This window comes from Alligator sinensis, unplaced genomic scaffold, assembly GCF_000455745.1.
Source record: "Alligator sinensis unplaced genomic scaffold, ASM45574v1 scaffold560_1, whole genome shotgun sequence".
In the NCBI taxonomy this organism is placed as follows: Eukaryota; Metazoa; Chordata; order Crocodylia; family Alligatoridae; genus Alligator; species Alligator sinensis.
This window is the reverse complement of record NW_005841837.1, coordinates 2,007,001-2,027,672: the sequence shown is the minus strand read 5'-3', so window position 1 is coordinate 2,027,672 and position 20,672 is coordinate 2,007,001.

Genomic DNA, 20,672 nt, shown 5'->3' with positions numbered 1-20,672 from the left:
TTTTCCATTCCAAAAGCATTCTCTGTGATGGAATATGGAAGATGCCTCCCACTTTCCTCCCCCAGATTGGGGGGTTTGCAACAGAATAGTCTTACCCATGCACCTCAGTGGTTGATATGAACCCTGGAGGATCCTGTGTGTTCTACTTTCCTTAGGTTCACCCTTGCCCCTTCTCTTTAAAAGGCTGCATCAAAGCAACCTTCATTCTTTGCACGCATGGAATGTCCTGTCTTCTGGGACTGGGTAACCTAAAGAAGAGCTTCTATCTTCATGCATCTGCCTTAATGGACCTTAATAGATCTATCTGGATCTGTTGGGTTACAAGGGCTGTAACAGGGAATCCTTTCCTTGTTACTGGAAAGTGGCATGGACCCTTTAAAGGCAGGGGTTTTGTAGCAACCAGCAAAGCAGTGGTGAAGGAAAGACCCTGTGGGGCAAATCAACTGACAAGGGAGTCACTTGTTCTGCAGGGCAGGGCTTAGGAAATATACCAGCCCAGATCTGGGGAGAGAGGGTGCAATGCATGTCCGCAAGTGGCCTGGGAAGAAGCTCACCTTCCCCACATACCCACTTCCTTTCTCACACAGTGGAGTTGGGGGTAGGGGGTTTAGGCTGGGAGTGAAGGACACTGGCAGGGCCAGGGTGCTGCCTGTTTCGAGTGAGGAGCACTGCCAGGGCTAGAGGGCTCTGGGTCAGGAGTAAGGGGCACCAGCAGGGCTGGGGGGACTATGGGTTGGAAATGAGGGGCAGCGGCATGGGCAGGGGAAGGGCACCGGTATATCATGGCTGCTCAGTGCCACAAAGTAGCGTGGTGGGGGGGAGGAAGCCACAGCTTGATCTATATCCTGGTGCGTGAAGGGGGAAGGAAGAACTCTGATTTTCCATGAAAAAAATCCCAAAATCAAACACCAACATTGATAGGCATTTAGAATGTATTTTATTATAGTGATTGAGGCACTGGTAGGCTTCCAAATTGCTTAAAAATTGTAAATAAATCAATAAAATATTGGGGCATTTAATTTTAATCATGGGAAAATATGGATTTTGGGGTTTTTAATCAGAGAACATTTGGGTGTTTTTACACCAGAGAATTAGCAATTTTTAAACAGAGAAAACCAGGATCCCTGGTGATAACAATCCCAGACTGATCAATACCACACCTTCATCAGATGGAGGAGCCACTGTGAAGGGATGTAAGTGCTCAATTTGTGTCAAACAGTTTGGTGATGTTTCCACATCCAGACTAGGGTTCAAACACATATTTACTTGTTGTTCCCCTATGTCAGTGTCACACTTCACACAAGGCTACATTTGCAGCTGTGATCCTGTTGGAATCTGTCTCGCTTTTTCAGTCCCACAGTCAGGCATGGAGGTGAAACACTGATGCCCTCCCTCCAGTGGCCTTACCTGTCAGAGTGACCACTAGGCCTGCCTGACATGAAAACATGCAGTCAGCCTCTAATGTCTGTTGCTGGTTGAAAAAACCCACAAAAAACACAAAGTTGAAACAATGTCCAAACATGCTCTAACAACCCTTTGAAGTAGAGGTAATTAGCTTTCAGTGAGTATTAATTAGATTAGTAGATACAATTACCAGCTCATGTTCTTCCTCTAGCAGGGCTCATGCATTGCTTGTGATTGCATAGCCTCTTTCTTACGGCATAGCTACTGACACAGCAGGTTTGCAAGTTCATAATTAAATGCAAAACATATGCTCTTGTTATTCAGGCAGTATTTTGCAGAGGGTGTTTTATCAATGAGTATCTTTGTTCTAATCTCTGGGTCACTCTGGTGTGTGGAGGACACTGTTTGGCAAGATGCCATTCTGAAAAATCCCCCCAGACCCCCAGCTGAGATTTTCTAAGGCAGTAGGCATGCTCTCCATACAGTGTGCAAGTGCAGGCAGAGGGGTTACTTGAGTTCACTGCAGAGCTACAGACAGCACGGGTTGCTCCTTTTTGTGGGTGCTTTGCTGCCAAAAGTCTGGCAGAACATTGCAGAATGACAAGCTGTTATCTGCATTGATAGAGCCCCTTCCAAGTGATAACATTTTGCCTTGCTGGGTGAAGTTGCTGATTTATCTAGTTCCATATCCCGACTCACATAATAGCTATCACGGGATGCTTTAAAACCCATGAGGAGGGGGAGTCACTGTCTGGGGTTACAGCCACATCCCTTAGACTGGAAGGTAAGGCAGGATCCCTGCCTTGAAGCATTATTTTCCTGTTATATCATGGGCTCACCTATGTGAACCATTGCTTTGCAGGAGGCTGAAAGCTCCCCAGTGAGATACCTGCTCAGGTCTGCAGGACCTTACTGAAGGATCCAAAAGCCCTTCCTGATCCCTGCAGAGAGGGTCTTAAATGCTGGAGGCTGCAAGTGAGAGAGAAACAGTGGAAAAAACTCTGGTCACACCCAGTTCATTCTCCCTTTCCCCATCCACTCTCCGCCCCTGTGTGACTCAAGATACTGGGCAAGATGGACCTATGATTTGACCTAGTAAATGGTAGTTGTTATGGTCTTATCCTCTGCACAAAAGTGTTCTCTGTTCAATGTTAGGAGCAGCCATGGATGGCTGGATTCTTCCAGGCTTCCTCCTTCACTCCCACATGTGTCTAAGGGATTCCTTGTGGAATATCAGTATGAATAATGGTGACAGAATCCAACCCCACATTACCTATTCCTTGTGGATTCCACTTGATCACTTCTATTCCACCTGATCACTTCTTGCAAAAGCAGGATCCCTTCAGCTGATTTTATATGTAACCCTTCTGACAAGCACTGGATGACAGTAACAAGGGCCAGGTCTGAATCTAGGGGTTTCGCACCAGCTCTTTAAATTGAGCTCAAGCCCCTACCCAGAAACCTGGGAAAATAAAATTGAGCTAGGTGTTCTAATGTGGACAAACTTCCTCCCTCACAAGCAAATGTTAAACTAAAACAAGATTTATTACAAGGGAAAAGGGCACCAAGCATACACCTCAGGGAAAACTTAACTATTAACCCTTAACTATACCTCAAACAGATCTCAGTCACAGTCGCCGGTAAACCAACCCAGGGAGCTACCACCTAGCCCACCCAGTTGGGAAGGGATTCTCACCCAGGTCTGCTATCTGGGGCTCTACCAGCTACACCACACAAAGTGCCAAGTGCTGGGTCCTGTGGAGCACTGTGGAGGTCCTGTTGCTCCACACTACCAGTGGTTGTGGCTGCTTTGGGAGTTCTAGCACCTCCACCAGCCAAAGCAGCAAGTGCTAGGTAGAGAGGCTTGCACTGGAGTTGCTGCCACTCTTGCTGGGGAGTACTGCTAGGGTGAGATGCTAGAGTGCTGTTCTGGCTTCCACCTCCAGCCAGGGGTCTCTGCCACTCCTCTATGCCACCAGAAGCTTCCACCACTTCTCTGTAAGTCCTCTGCAGGTTGCTTTCCAATCCCAGCTATTTTGGACCCTGCCTTATATCAGTGGTATGTTTAGGGATTCAGCCTTTTGTACTATAGTGAATCACCGAAACACACTATAGCAGAAGTGACAAATTCATCCAGCCCAAGGGTCCCTGGGGTCTACAGGCTAAACCAGGACCAACCTCCCACTAGGGGACCAATCCCTGGTGTAGTTCCTGTGGTCCTGAGTCTAGCCCATGCAGCGTGTGCAGCAAACACCAGCCTCAGGGCTCACTGTGCACACAGCATGTTGGGACCAGCATGGGGAATGTGCTGCCTGCAGGCTGGACCCACAGCATGAGGCATGCATACACTTTAACCTCAAACAGCATAACCCATGCCCACAAACAATGAAAACAGGTGCCCCTCAAACTCATATACTAATGAGGATATACAGATGAGAAATGGGTAAAACTATTATTATAGAACAGAACCATGTCAAACATGCAAAATATAAACAGGGTTACATATATATAGTCTCCATTATATGTCTGTACAGCACCTGGCACAGTGAAAGCTGATGTAGGCTCTCTTTCCTGATGGGGCCTTTAATATCTAAATATTATGTATTAGCTAATTGTAGGTGCTCCTACACCTGCAAGAATGACACTAGTAAAGAAGAATGAAAAACAAGCTGGGATGTTATATAACGCTAGGTAAAAGGTTGATGTCAAATATTCCACCTATGACCCAAATTACTAGTGGTTAAGTGGCATAGCTCTCAAGAACTGGTCTTAAATTGGTTTCACTGCTATTCCTTTTGGGTGGGGCATGAATGTTGCAGAGGAGATGATGATGAAAGTATGACATTCATCAGGAAATAATTAATCCTAGGTGGCTACTAGTACTGCTTTGTTACATCAGCTGCATGTTTCAGAGTGAAACTTCCAGTCTTTATGTTCATTGATCTTTTCCTTCTCATCTCCTCCTTCACTCTCACTCTCCTTCTGTCTCTGAAGCCTCTGACAAATGTTCATTTGAAGGCACAATGGGATCTGAGCCTTGATTCAATGGGATCTGAGTCTTGATTCAAACAATCATGCCCTTGCCATGCTTCACATTCATAGTAGGAAGCCCAGTTGTGCTATACTGCTGGTACACAAGGAGCCCAGGATCAAGATTGGTTGATTGTTGGCTGGCTCCAGATACCCATGGGGCCAGTTTAAGCCCTTGTGTGGTCCCTGGAGCTAGCTGATGATCAGCTGATGATAAGTAGATCAGGACTGCCCCAGGGCTGGAGTCCTGGGGTAGTCCTGTTCTGAACAACAATCAGCTGATGGAGACTGCCGTGCGGCTCAAGCCCCAGAGCCAGCCCAATTAGTTGATTGTTGGCAGCATTAGATGCCTCACTGGCTTGAGCCCCAAAGTAGTGTCAACCAGCTGATTGTGGCAGGACTGGAACCACAGTGGGGTTCAAGTTTAGGGCTGTCCCAATATACCATCAGCTAGCAAGGATGGCCCAGGGGCTTTAGCCCTGGGGCAGGCCCTGCCAGGCAACAATCAGCTGGCTGGGAGGTCCCCAGGGTTTGAGCCCCAGGGCTGTCCTGATCTGCTGTAAACTGGAAGGGATCTCCCTGCGATTCAAGCCCCGAGCCATCCCTGCCAGCTGATGATCAGCCAATCGATACCACTCTGCAGCTCAAGTCCTGGGGCAGTCCCTGCCACACATTCAATTTAAGGTGCAATAGAAACTGGCTACAAAGTTATTACACCTATTTTATGTAGCTGGTTTATAGTCAATTCCCTATTTTATTGCACCATTAATCCCCTGAACATGTGGTTGGTTTACGCTTTAAGACATGATTAACTATTTAATTATGTCTTAAGTGTAATGTCTACCTAGGGCCTGAATTCCTTTTGTAGAAATGGCTGAGGAGGCAATCCAAAATGAAACAACTCAAGATGGCAACACATTCCCGAACTGATGTGTGAGGAATTACCGTTCTATTTCACACATTAAAACATAACCCCAAGGCCAGATTTCTGCTGGGGTAATTCAGCATCTCTCTACTGTGTTTGGAGCTATGCTGTTTTACAGTAGCTGGGGATGTGAAATTTGCTGGCGGCTTCTCTATAGGAGACTCCTTAGCTTGTCTCTCTCAACCAATTCACTGCCCCAGTAATCTAAGCTCAACAAATTTCACTGTTTCCTATTTTGTGCTTTGCTTTCATCCTCTCTGTTTTCTTTCAAAGACCATATTACGCAACTTAGTCAAACTCTATCTGCTACTTTCCACCAAGGGAAATAGGACATGTCCCCACCCTTCCACTTTCTGAGGCCTTTCAAAGACAGATGCAGTATGCAGGGTACAGCTGAGGGTAGGCTCAGCTTGCTGCACAGCAGATACAATTACTCAGGTACATCTGAAGAAATGCCTGATTTCTCTGTTTTGAAGACCAGCACAAACAAACAGATTTACTGATTAAAAGGTCAGTTCCAAATGGACAATGAGAAAAAGTATAAGTGCTTATATGCTAATATCAAAAGTTTAAGATCCAAGATGGGGGAACTTCCGTGTTGAGCAGTAACTAACAATATTGACATCGTAGGTATCTCAGAAACACAATGGAATGAGGAAAATCAACAGGATATTGCAATACAAGGATACTGATTATACAGGAATGATAGAATAGGTTGTACTCATGAAAGAGTTCTACCCTTACATCAAAGATTGTATCAAAACAAATAGAGAAGATTTTTTAACTGATAAGATAGGTAGTATAGAATCTCTGCAGACAGAAATTCCAATAGAAAAAAGTATGTCTGGGGCTATATTATTGACCCCCAGAAAAGGATGGCAGCAATGAGCTAGAAATGCTACAGGAGCTGAGAGAATCTGCGAAAGCAGAAAGACAGCCATAATGGGCAACTTCAATTATCCACAAATAGACTAGGCCAATCTAACCTCAGGCCAGGATATAGAGATCAAGCATTTCTTGACAGTATAAAAGACTGCTTTCTGGAGCAATTAGTCCTGGAACCTGTGAAAAAAACTCCATCCCAGCCCCCTCTTTTGGTTGGTTGTTATCCTCTTTTGTATGTCTCTCTCTCTGCCCATGTGTTTATCAACCTGGTTGCCTAGATGATCCTGGGTGGGGAGAGGATTTTCTCTTCCTGTACCAGATCTTTTGTGTGACCTTTCCTGCCATTTACCTGAAGGGGTGGTCCTAAGGCAGTGGTCACTCATCAAGGTGAGGGCTGACATAGTTCAAACTGACTGGTTAGCATCAGTGGTGCTTAGAAAATACCTGACCCTGGTTGGGTCCAGGTGATGAGTTCAGAAAGGTTATTTAACAGGATCCCTCCATCTTAAAGGGTGGGGGGAGGGGGAGATGCATCTTCTGGTCACTGAATCAAGTTCTGGGCCTCCAGCATTCTCTGGGTGGGGATGTGAGTAACTTACCTGAATTCTAGCTAGGGACTTAGATTTCAGTGTTTTAGTCACGTATCAAAAGGCATCAAGCCTATGCTGTTTTGCTCAAGGTTGGTTTTCTTTCTATATTCTGTTGTTTTGTATTCCTTCCTTTCCCTATTCCACTTGGATCAATAAAGCTATCTGTTATAGCACGCTTCATGGTGTGCTTTAGAGGGAAGGGACTAGCCTTTTTATGGCTCACTTACTTCGCTGGCTAAGATGGGCCAGCTTGTATATGCTTCAGGCTAATAGAAGCACCCCAAAAACCCACAGTGGGTTATGCACCCTCAAGGTTTACAGGGTCTGCGTACCCCAGGTGGCACAGACCCCTAACAAAGACCTGAGTCCGGGTGGTGGCAGCGGTTACCCCGGGCTTGCAAGTAGGCTCCAGGAAAAAAATCCCATAATCCAGGAAGGGGGTTGGGCAGACGTAGGTGCCCCAGGGGAGACACTCAAGCATGGTTTTTGGTCAGACTCAGTAAGGTGGGTGGCTCAGTGCAGGAGCGTCCCCTATTGGCCCACCACAGAACCTACAAATGAAAGGCCATTCTTGACCTAGTCCTAAGTAGTGCACAGGATTTGGTGCATAGGGTAAGTGTTACTGAGCCGCTCTGTAACTATAATGCAACTGGGTTTGACACCCATGTAGGAGGGGAGATAAGAAGAAAATCTACCACAGTGGCCTTTAACTTTAAAATGGGAGATGACATTAAATTGAGGAAACTACTTAGACAGAAGTTAAAAGGGGCCCCTAAGGAGCTACAGAACTTGCAAGCAGCATGGGAACTGTTTAAGAACATCATATAGGAGGCACAGAGCAAATGCATACTGCAAATCAAAAAAAAAGGAAAGCTAACTGAAACAAAGGCAGCATGGTTTAATGGCAGATTTGTAGAGGCAATAGAAAAAAGGCTTTTTTTTTTAAAGTGGAAATTAATCCTAATGAGGAAAATAAAACGAGAACAAACTATGACAAATAAAACATAAAATTGTAATAATACAAGCTAAGAAATAATTTGAGGAAAAACTTGCTAGGGACATAAAAGGCAACAATAAAAATGTATTTAAGTATATTAGAAGCCAAAGACCCGCCCCAGAGTCAGTTGAGCCTTTGGATGATCAGGGTGTAAAAGAAGTGCTAAAGGATGACAGGGCCATTGTAAAGAAACTAAATGCATTCTTTACATCTGTCTCCACTATGGAAGATGTGAAGGAGATTCCCTCACCAGATCCATTTCACTCTAGGGACAAGGCAGTGGAGCTGACCCAAATTATGAACCCCATAGATGAGATAATAGAGGAAATTGATAAATTAAACAGTAAGAAATCACCAGGACCTGATGGCATTTATCCTAGGATCCTTTTAGTACATGGATGAACATGACTTGCTGGGGAGGAATCAGCATGGTTTTGTTATAGGAAAGCATGTCTCACCAACCTAATAGAATTCTTTGAGGGTGTCAATAAACAGGTAGATCAAGGTGATCCAGTTGATACAGTATATCAGGACTTCCAAAAAGCCTTTGAAAAAGTCCCGCATCAAAGGCTTTTAATTAAGTTAAGTAGTCATGGGATTAGAGGGAAGGTTCACTTGTGGATTAGAAATTGCTTTAGGGATAAACAACAAAGAGTATGTATAAATGGTCATTTTTTTGGATGGAAAGGAATAAACTGCAGGGACTTTCAGGGTTGTGTTGGGACTGGTGTTAAAATACTCATAAAATTATTCAAAGTGGTAAAGACCAAGGTGGATTGTGAGGAACTACAGAAGGATCTTGCACTATTGAGTGAATGGGCAACTAAATAGCAGATGGAATCCAATGTAGATAATTGTAAAGTGATGCCTGTGGGAAAAAATAACCCAAACTATGCCTACACTATTACCACAGGAAAGAGATCTGGGAGTCACGGGGGCAGTTCACTACAAACATCCTCTCAGTGTTCATCATCCAGCAAAAAAGCAAACAAAGTGTTAGGGATTATTAAGGGAACTGTAAACAAAACAGAAAATAGTAGTATGCCCCTTTATAAATCCATGGTATCGCCACACCTTGAATATTGTATCCCGTTTTGGTCCCCGCACCTCAGAAAGGATAAGGACTAGAGAAGGTACAAAGAAGGGCAACAAGAATGATTATGGTATGGAGGCAGACAAGGTTATGTGGGTAAATGTGATATCTGAACAGTTGGAAAAATTGTTCTTTGTAAGCTTTTAGGCACAGGCACCCTTCTTTAGACATAGGGAGAGTCTTCTGGTGTTTTTCTTCTCTCTAGGGTCGAATAGAGCAGTGGTTCTCAACCTTTTTTGTATCAGGATTCATTTGTAAAGTTGATAGCCATCCCGACCCAGTGCCCCTCACTCTCGGTCTGCTAACCCCCTGCCCCCAGGCCTTAGCCCCCCCAGTGTGTGAGGCATGGGGGACCCCCAGCAGCCCCTTGTAGCCTGGATCTCTGGCAGCCTGCAAGGGAAAAGCCACAGGTTCCTATATTTTTCTCCTTTAAAGGAAAATCCATTTTTAAAGTTTGTTCACAACCCTTTCATATATTCTTGTGACCCACTTTGGGTTTCAACCCACAGGTTGAGAAATGCTGGAATAGAAGCTTAAGCCAATATGCAAAATGCAGGTCTGTGAAAATGCAAATACATGGCAGGAAAGATCAGAGGGGATAGGAGTTAATGGGTGTGAGACAGGTAGGTGGGGGGGAACAAAGGAAGGGAATCTCAACAGCTGATAAAATGTAGCTGGTAAAATATAGAGGTTACCTGGAGTTACTGGATGGCAGGCAGGTTAACATGTGCCATAAATCCTATGTATATATTTAGTCCATTATTTTTGTATGGTATGGAGGGGCTTCCATATGAGGGGAGCCTTTTCAGTTTAGAAAATAAATGCTTGAAGGGGTGTGTGTGATAAGGGATTTATTATTTACTATCTCTCATGATACAAGAACTAGAGGTCATAAACTAGTAGGTAGTAAGTTTAAAACTAACAAAAGAAATGTTTTTTCACACAGCGTGTGATTAAAGTGCGGAACTTACAGCCACCAGATGTTGTGGAAGCTGACAGTTTAACCAGGTTCAAAAAGGGATTGGACGCTTTCTTGGAGGAAAGGGGCATCAGTAGCCATTGAGCAGAGGAGTCAGGGATACAGCTTCTAAATCAGAACTTCCTAAACCTTAAATGCTGGAGGCTACAATGAGAAAAGAACAGTGGAAAACCCCCTGGTCATACCCTGTTTACTCTCCCTTCCAGCATCCACTCTGCCCCTGTGTGACATAGGACACTGAGCAAGAAGGGCCTATAGTTTGACCCAGTCAATGGCAGTTCTTATGTTGTTACAGTGTTATTCAAATTTAGTGTCATTGATTTCAATTGCCATAAGCCTGGGGTGATTCAGGCTGGTTTTCATAGACTCATAGATTCATGAATGCTAGAGTCAGAAAGGACCTCAACAGATCGAGTCCAGCCACCTGCCCTGGGCAGGAAAGAGCGCTGGGGTCAGATGACCCCAGCCAGATGCCTATCCAGCCTTCTCTTAAAGACCCCCAAGGTAGGGGAGAGCACCACCTCCCTTGGAAGTCCATTTCAGATTCTGGCCACCCTTACTGTGAAGAAGTTCTTCGTGATGTCTAGCCTAAATCTGTTCTCTGTCAGTTTGTGACCATTGTTCCTTGTTACCCCAAGAGGCGCCCTGTTGAACACAGCATCTCTGGTTCCTTGTTGCCCCCCGCTAATGAATTTGTAGATGGCCACAAGATCACCTCTCAGCCTTCTCCTGAGGAGGCTGAAGAGGTCCGGGTCCCTTAGTCTCTCCTCATAGGGCTTGGTCTGCAAACCCTTAATGAGTGGCCCTTCTCTGGACCCCCTCAAAGTTATCCACATCCTTCTTAAAATACAGTGCCCAAAACTGGATGCAGTACTCCAACTGCGGTCTGACCAATGCCGCATAGAGGGGAAGTATCACCTCCTTGGATCTATTCATCATGCATCTGCTAATGCATGATAAACTGTGTTATTAACTGTTATGTCTGCTTTTTCATTACATGCTCCAGAAAATGGCACAGTCACATACCTTGGTTTAGTTTTAGAACTATGGCCCAAAGCCATAGCTGGTATAAAATGGCATAGTTCCACTGAAGTTGTGGTGTGGTTGCCAGGCCACAGCTAAAGAACCACTGTGATATGTCCTCTTGAAGCAGTGTGTCCATGTTTCTAAGCAGAGAGTCATTTTAGGAACCATAACAAAGGCATAATGCTGTCTTTTGTGTAGCTTAAAGGATAGGCTGCTTAGCTAACAGTTATGAGACATGTGGGTCTATTGTTGATGCTGCCTGTAAACTTGGTTGTCTTTGCACTTCTCTGGGCCTTGATTTTTTCTTGTCAAGTCTTTTATGTGTACACCATGAACTGTCTGGGTCAGCAGAGATTGTCTGTCGTTCTTTGTTTCTAGGACAATGAATACCTGATCTCTGATCTCCTATAGCGTGTATTAAATAATAACAAATAATAAATCATTGAGTTCAGTTGTCCTTATGCAGCCACTTCTCAAGATCAATTCTCTCATGTTCCTTGATGAAATTCTTAAACTACTGACATTGGAATTTATTGCGCTGGCCTGCATTTAATGATGCCGACAAAAAGACCCGCACTGCACAATTTCTGTTCACCCTGCTGTTATTTAGAGGCATATAATCACTGACAACATAAGCAGAGGAGGACAGAGATGTGGGCATGGAATTCAATTTGCATTGTACTAAATAACAGCACTGACTTTTTCTGAACGTGGTGTATTCTATATTTTCTGTGCTGGAAAGGTAGCATTTTGTTTCCCATGGAAAAAAAAAATTATTTGGAAAATATTCAGTGCTTCCTGACAGCTCCAATTCTGGTACCACTTGAGATTAGCAGGTTGACAGTCTCATCAACACCTTCGAATGTTTGCATTTGCCTAGGGAGAACATCTTTTTCTTCTCCCCTTTGCCAATGGTATAATCACAGGGAGACGAAATATATTTTAGCTCATGACATTGCTAAGCGTTATTTTTAGACACTAAATCAGTTTGTTGCACTTATTTCCCTCCATTTATTACATACACGAATCAAAGAGCTTGGCTTTTATTTACTTATTTATTTTAAAAAATGCAAGAACCAATGGCTAATCAGGCAGACCAGGTCAGGCTGTTAGGCTGACTAGATGATACCCATCTTTGGTCCTCTGGGAGTCTGGACCTGCTGTGCTTAATGAAAGAAATGCGACTCAGTAGTAAATTTATTAAAAACATTCAATAAACATAAAATGAAAAAAAATATATCTGCAAGCCTTGGTTACTATTCCTAATGCTAAAATAAGAGCCCCTACCTATATCAAATGGAAATCCAGCCAAGGTCAAATCAATAAATGAACATAAATACTGGGTTAAAAATTAACCATCAAATTAATTGATTCTTCAGATTCACACCAAAAATAAAGGGACCAAAGGAGGCATCTGTGCAGTTATAACTCTACAGTGCATCACAAGCAGGTCCAGGGAAGTGATCCTTCCCCTCTATGCGGCACTGGTCAGGCCACAGTTGGAATACTGCGTCCAGTTCTGGGCACCGCACTTCAAGAGGGATGTGGTTAACCTTGAGAGGGTCCAGAGGAGGGCCACTCACATGGTCAAGGGGCAGCAGGACAGGCCCTACGAAGAGAGGCTAAAGAAAAGACAGAGAGAGGCCATCTGGTGGCTGTCTATACACTCACCAGGGGGGACTAGTGGAAAATAGGTGAGGCTGTGTTTCCCTGGGCACCACCTGGCATAACAATGAATAACGGCGACAAATTGACTGAGAGCAGGTTCAGGCTTGATATCAGGAGGCATTACTTTACAGTCAGGGCTGCCAGGCTCTGGAATGGGCTTCCAAGGGAGGTGGTGCTCTCCCCTACCTTGGGAGTCTTCAAGAGGAGGTTGGATAGATATCTGGCTGGAGTATTATGATCCCAACACTCGTTCCTGCCCAGGGCAGGGGGTTGGACTTGACGATCTGTTCAGGTCCCTTCCGACCCTAGAAACTATGAAACTCCCAGATTTTTATCAAAGTCAGTCAAATTGGAATTTGGAGCTGATTACAACGTTTGATAATTAAATCACTTGGCTAAGATCTGAACTGCCCCAGCAATTCAAATTACAAAGCTTTCTACATTACAAATGTAGGCATTGTGCAGTGATTAACCCTTTCTTTCTTGCTGTCTCCCAGGAATACAGCACCAGATGGACCAGAACACTGGTCAGAGGAAGATTGCCTACTTGTATTAGGCAGATTACAACTGAAAATGTTAAGGTTCTAAGGACTTTCAAGCAAAGGATACTTTGCAGAATACTTTGCATGCTTTGCAGAATATCATTATGGGCTTCTTTTCTCTGTATGAAGCTCCAAAGCTTTCTTTTTGCCATCTTTGCCCTGTGGACTTGTATCGATGCTCCCACAAGCATATGACCAGTCACACTTTGGTTTACATCCAAAAATGAGTTAACATAAAAGCAGAGGGTTTGCAAACTTGTCAGCTCATGCCGTTTTCTGGGTTTTCATGAAACAGGAACTGGAGATAAGGGGCCAGGCAATAATGTTATCTCATGGGCTTTCTTCAGGCACAGCAAGATACTGTTCAAATGTAGGTGTGGGCTATATACTGATGACACTCATGACTTCCTGTCCCTGAGATACCTCTTAGGCTCTGGGATGTCAGTTTTTTGTCAGAGGGCTCAATGACCTGAAAAGTCTTTTCGTTCTTACTCTTGTTATGGTTTATTAATTTTAGTCTCTCTGCCTAGTATTGCCTCCATCCAAGGCCTTCAAGCAAATCCAACCTACTTGGATAGCTTGGTCCAATCACCCTTAGCAGGGTCCTCAGGAGAAGTCCCACTTAAGGCAGCAGTTCTAAAAATATTCACAGCAGATATGTCTGCAGCACACCTTCCTCCTCCCCTGAAACATGAAAAATACAAGCTAACTTTTTGAGGAGCCTGACATGGCCTTGAGAAGGCAGATTACCCATTGATGGAAAATCTGGCCTATCACCCCTATGAAGATAACTGACAAAAAGATTAGCAAGCAGCTATCCAGTGTTCAAAATGCAGAACATATTTGAAAATCTTGTGACCAGATGTCACCATTCTTCTTGCAAACAAGACAATTTAGCAATCTGCATTTTAGAGAAAAGCTACTTTAAAAACGCTCTCAGTGGCAGCCACGTAAGAAATACAAATAACTGAAATCTTACCAAGGTTTTCATTCCCATATTTCTCTCACACAATGCAGCAGACCAGTAGGATGGCTTAAAACTCATTGAAACTGCTTGACTGAAACACAGAACACAGATTCCTCACCCAAAATTCGAATATAATAAAGGGTTTAGTCTGTCTGTCTGTGTGTCTGTCTGCGTGTCTGTCTGTCCATAATGCTTTTGGTTTGCAGCAACAGGCTGCAAGGGCCCAGGCATGGAGGAGTCAGAGGCAGGCAGGGGGTGGAGGCGGGCGTGCATGCACCCAACAGCCAGCAGGGAGGCGGGGAAAGTGGGGTGAAGCCCCGCTGCTCAGTGGAGGAGGCAGAGGTGGAGGCAGGCAGGAGGCAGAGGTGGGAGCCCACGTACCCAACAGCCGGCAGGGAGGGGAGGCGGCAGGGATAGAGGGGAGTGGGGAGGGGAGGCAGGGAGGAGTGGGGAAGCCCTGCTGCTCAGAAGAGGAGGTGGAAGTGGGTGGGAGGAAGGAGCCCCTGCACCGGTGGCTGGAGGAGGCGGCAGTGGCACAGGGAGTGTTTACATGGTCGACCCCAAGGGTGAGCAGGGTGTGGGGGACAGGGAGGGGCGGCCATGTAAACCCTCATTCGTTATTTTAAATCCAACATCCATGACGGGCAGTTGGCTAGTACCTATTATATAGGGCATGTCAAATAACCAGCTTTCCCTATTAATCTCATATGCTGCCAACCAGCGGTGTCATTTATCTGCAACACCCCAGGGGCTGCTCAGGAAGGGATATATGTCTTAAAAGGAATGGTGAAAGCTGAGCTGTTTCTCAAGATGGTGCAGTCTGCTCCTTAAAAGAACCTGGACCACAACATGGGTCAGTGCAGAGTAGTAAGGGTTACGATTCTACTTCTTTACTGTATTTTTCAGAAAATGTACATGGAGTATGAGGAATGCAAAGTAATGGACAGCCTGGCCCCTTTTAGTATCTTTCACGCTGGTCACTGAAATAGGACCATGTTTGGAAGTTGCATCCCAAAGGGTATTTTTCCCCCCAGCCACTATCATTTCAAACCTAGACCCAAGGGGCCTCATTCTCCATTGCCCTGTCCTTTATGTGGTCATATATATAAGAGCTTGGCTGCAAACAACCCCATGAATAGTAAGTTGAAGCAGGGCCAAGCAGACAGGGCCAAACAACTCAGGTTGACTCTAATCCTTTTTGTTACTATACTCTTACCCTTATATTTCTGCCTGAAAACTTCTGGGTAGAGTTTGAGGTGCTGGTTTTAATGCTCTGAGAGCTTTGGACTACTTCCTTCTCTCAGTGAGGTTTGTCCTGTGGGAGAGGGTCAACACACATGTCCAATTGGCCTTGAAGGCTCCTTTTTGCTGGTGAGTCAATGGTTAGTCAGCTCTGGCCACTTGGTGGTGCTCAGGCAGCACAGGTAGTTGTATCTGGGCCAGATGTGGCCAGCAGAACTCTTCATTCATAAAGGGGGAAAGGTGGGAAGCTAGTGAAGGCAGCCCAGCACTTTCTTGCCCCACTATGTCCCCTTCCATATGAGGTGGAGAAGGGGTGCTGGCAGTAGGCTAGCGAGGGGCTTATCCTTCTCTGGCACAAGTCACCCAGGGACTTTGTATCAGTGATGAAGTGCTCAGGTGCTCTAGTCTGTGCTGGAGCCCTGTGGGAGCCTGAATCATTTTCTTGACAGCCTCCCTCTTCCCTGAGCCTAGAAGACCTCAGAAGCAGGGGCAAATCCCCCAATAAGCCATCCTTGAGCCTTGGTAGGTCAGTTTTTTAAACACAGCAGTCTCTGTATAGTGTTTACGGTGTGTTAATTACCACAACTCTTTTGGGTCCTAATTTGCTAATAAGCACAAGCTCTCTGTGATTTCACCTGCCTTTTAAATCAGCAGCATGACCTACCCTGCCTTCTCCGTGCTTAAAAGGAAGGGTGTTATTAGCAGACTAATAACATACATACTGGCTCACTTTCTGGACACACTGCAAAGCTTGTGTTGTCTTTTGGGTTGAAGTCTTTATGAGACTGGGTTTTTTAAATTGTGTATAAGCAATTTCAGAGACTTTTGGTTAATGTCTTGTGGATTTTATTCTTTGCATTTTATATTGCCATATTTGCAAATATTTTGCAGAAGAGGAACTTTGCTAACTCCCTGAGCATTGAAGCTTAAGACTGAGGATTTGAAAATGCTCAGGCTGTATTTCTCTTTGATATGGGAGTCAGAGAAGAAAGGGGCTCAGAAACAAATCAGACACATCCTGAGTATCCTTGCCAAATGCAGAACAAAATAAGACATGTGCTTTCCATATCCAAATTGGAACAAGCTGGGAGAGTTGACAATGCTGACCCATTTCAAATTGTTATGGTTTTAAGTGCTAATATATCAAAGAAACATCAGCTAAGATTGCATGTCAACTACCTGGAAAGACATACTCAACATCATACATGCGAGATCAAGACATATTTTTTAAGCTTTTGGAAATAATAGCCTGTTCAGTTTGGGTAGAACTTAAAGGCTGCTGTGCTGAGAGTGCTTGCTAGATCAGAAATAGGTTGATGACAAGAATGGGTATTTTTCTATTGTTTACTATTCTCCAAAATTTCTCTCAGCACTGTGGAGGTCACATAGGATGTTTGGATAACACTTTACATATCTTAACTGCTGTTCAGGCTAAAGTCAATAAAACCTCTGTTTCCAATTCTTCTATTGCCCTCTTTGGACATTTATAAAGTATCTCCAAGTTCATTGTGGGTGGCTTTTTCCTTTCAAAAGTGCTGAAGTAATTTAGATGCCCACATCCTATTGGCTTTCAATGGGACTTTAGCTCCTAAATCACTTGGGGGCTTTGGATATTTCTATCCCATGTGAACAGTTAGAGGAGGATGACTGACTGAGCTTGTTTAAAATAGGAACGGATTCAAATCTCTTGTATCATAAAGAGAGGGTGTTAAAAAAAATTCAAACCTCTAACCTTTAAAATGGCATGTACCAAATGAATGATGTAGGTATGGTATATACAACTCCAAGTGTGTTTCTAAGGGCCTTAAGCTATAATCTATTAATATACTGCACCAGGGGACCCCTGCACTCACAGATCTCACTGCCCTCACAGGGGCTCCACATGTCTGAAGGGCTGTCTGCAGAAAATCATCTTGCAATCATCTCGGGGGAGGGGGGTTGGGGGGGAGCCTCATCCCATGTGCGCTTCTCAAGCTCACTTGCCCTCCTCCATCTCTCTCTTTCTGCTCATGCACGTGCCTGCAGTGCTTGTGCCTGTTAATCATGAATGCCCTCTTGTGAGTCATAGGGAGGGGTACACTGGTGAGATCTCCAGAATAATGCCATTATGCTAGTGGATGAGGCAAAATGCAACCGGTCTGTTGGCAAAGCAGTGACTCAGACAGTTTATACTCCCAAGAATGCTGTTGGGCACAACGTAAAAAATCTGTAAAAAAAAACAGATAAGAGCGTTCCACCTAGTTTTCTCTGGGTATCGTGATCTTGGGGACTTTTTTCAAACTGATGACCTTGTTTCAAATGTCAATGGATGTTCCCCTCCAAGAAGCTGTTAGGACTTGCTTGTTTCCCCCTTTCCACTCCCTTTTTCCCAATTCGTGGTTTTAGTGGGACTGGTAAAAAAGGCCACTAAGATTATATATATTTAGTAAGAGGGATAGACTAGTGGTCTGACAGGCTGGACAGTCACCTCACTGGGGTCACTTGACCCCAGTTGTCTTTTCCTGCCTAGTGCAGGGGAGCTGAACCCGATGATCTACAAGGTCCCTTCCAGCCCCTAACAATCTATGAATCTATGACTGTGCATGGAAAAATAATTCTAGTTCATGGGCTCTGACCTCACTCCTCCTCGTTCTAGTACAAACCTTCTCTGTCTCCCTCTTCTCCTGTGTGCTGGATAATAAACTTGACAAGAACCATCTTACCAGGCTCCTGGGAGAAGCAATTAAAACTTCAGAAATGTAAACACTGGGTAGTCCTGAGAGTTGGAATCAGGAAATACCTGAAATTCCATAAGCTCTCTAAACTTGAATAAGATCCAGCTAAGCATCCGGCTATGATCTTTGTTGTTTGTTTGAAGAATGCCTTGAAAAATGGGGCCCTCATTCTTGCCTCAGTTCCTGGATGCTCCTTAAATAGTTGCAACAGCAAATAATAATCTGAACTCTCAGAACCCATTTATGTGATTTGTTCTGGCGGCCAGTTCTTTCCCAGAGACTTGGTATTGGTTCTTTCTTGCAAGGAAACAGCATTGTGATGCTTGCGCCTGGGGAAAGCCATGGAAAAGGCACCTGGCATCTCCTCTAGTGACGAGCCACTGTCACAAACAGAGGTGTCCCAACAAGAAGTGATAAAGCAGCTTGAGAGATAGCCTGCCAGTTGATTGCCAGAGCTGGATGACATTTGCCTGGGAATTTCTAAGGAACTCAAGAATGAAACGGCTGGGCTGTTGACAAAAACATGCATTATATCATCCAGAACAGCTGCTTGACTAGAGAGCGGCCTATGCTGTAGTCATCCTTTTTTTTAAAGTACTAAAAGGAGAAATCTGTTAGGGATAGAAGTGTACAACATTCAGACATTATTAATGTGATAGGGGTAAACTAGCCTTGCTTCTATAAAGTAAAGTCACATCTCTGCAGTAAATATCTCCAGAATTAAGACTGACCCCAGGCAAGAGTGCCTGGGCAGGCACTCTTGCCTGCCCAGGCAGGGGGTCGGACTCGATGATCTGTTGAGGTCCCTTCCAACCCTTACATCTATGAATCTATAATGGGACAGATTCTCAAATGCTGGATTCTCCTCAGCTGTAAAATGGTACTTTGACTTCAAAGATGCAATACTGATCACAACAGATGAGGGCATTGTCCAAGATTAGATTACTTGAGAGACCACCTATTGAGGTTTCCAAACCGCTTTGGATAAAATACTTCATCAGAGACTATTAAGGAGAGTAAGTAACCACAGGAAAGCATCGGGTAGGTAAGGGGAGGAAGCAAGTCCTGACCAGGAATAAAAATTAGTCACTACATAAAAATAAAAGGGTGATTCCCAGCAAAGCAGCAAAACCTGTTGCCAATGCAAGATGATTTGGGTACAGGAGGCCATAGGAATGCAGAAAGATGGGTTAAGGGGTGACCTGGTGGTAGATGAAATCCACCAAGCCTGACTCTCCACTGCCTTACAGATTCAATGACATTTGTGCAATGTGGCTATCAAATGGTGCCTCTGATGGTGCCTCTTGAGAGTGTGTTGATGCCTGCTTGGCACAGGCAGGAGACATGCCACAAGATATAGGGCAGGAGGAGAACTGGGCTTTGTTCTGGAAAATGTCAGTCAATGTAACTCTCCCCAACCACTGCCAATTTAAAACCATTTCAGCTGAATACAAGTAGGGGCAGGTGAGAATTTTACCTCCTCAGGCTAGGGCCTCTCCTCAGGCATGCTCCAACTGCTTAGTGCTTAACAAGCTTGCTGCAGCCCCTCTTCATGTAACTGAGTCCCCAAGTGGTATAAAACTAAAGTACCAGCTCTTCACCAGTCAAACCCTTCAGGCCCTGAGCCCAGAGGATAGTACAACACTGATTTTACACCAGCTGAGGCTCTGGTTCTCCACATCCTTCAGCTCTTCCCCACAAGGGCATGGTTTCCAGTCAGCACCAATTCTAATAGTGTTTTTGGACTGGACTGATACTGCCACTTTGTTTTACATGAGCTACCAACACCCATCAGTTGGTAATGACTATCGCTTCACCACTTGGGAAGGGGCAACAGGGTTCAGCTCAAATACACCTTTCCTCTCACCTCCTTTGACACATCATCTGTCAAGAGCTGGATTGAGGAAGAGACGGAGTTAGGGACCCAAAGGGTCAGGCAGAGAGCCAGTAGAGCAGGGGTAGGCAAAATGCAGCCCGTGGGCTGGATGCGGCCCACCAGGCCATTCTATCCAACCCACGGGGCCCCTAAAAAAATTTAGAAAATTAATATTAATCTGCCCCTGGCTGCCTTTCATGTGGCCCTCGATGGCTTGCTAAAACTCAGTAAGCAGCCCTCTGCCCAAAATAATTGCCCGCCCCTGCAGTAGAGTCATAAGCCCTCAGGAACAACAAAGCAGTCTAGCTAAGAGTTGAACCCATTTCCCAGACATTTCCCCCTCCGGGTCAGGGGGTTATATAGGGAGGGGGTGAAGAGTCATCTGGTCCTGGCTGGTCAGTCCAGTGGCAGGGAGTGGATGTGTGGCTAGGCCCAGGTGGAAGGTCCTGGCCACCTGTGTCTAGCTTGGGTGCTCAGCTCAGGAGCTGTCAGACTGGGATAAGCAGCTGTGCTAGACCAGCTGAGCCCCTGATTTGAGGCCATAGCCTTTCAGGAATGAACAAGTAATCCTACCTCTTCAGGGGCTCTGAAGTCTTCCTTTAAGTGGCAGTTTAAGTACCAGAATCTGGCTGTGGCAAAGTATCAAGCAAGGTAAGTGCTGCTCTCTTTTCACCTGTGAGCAAAAATGAGCGGACTCTCCTGGCAAAGCCTGATTTAATGCATTATCCAGCAGG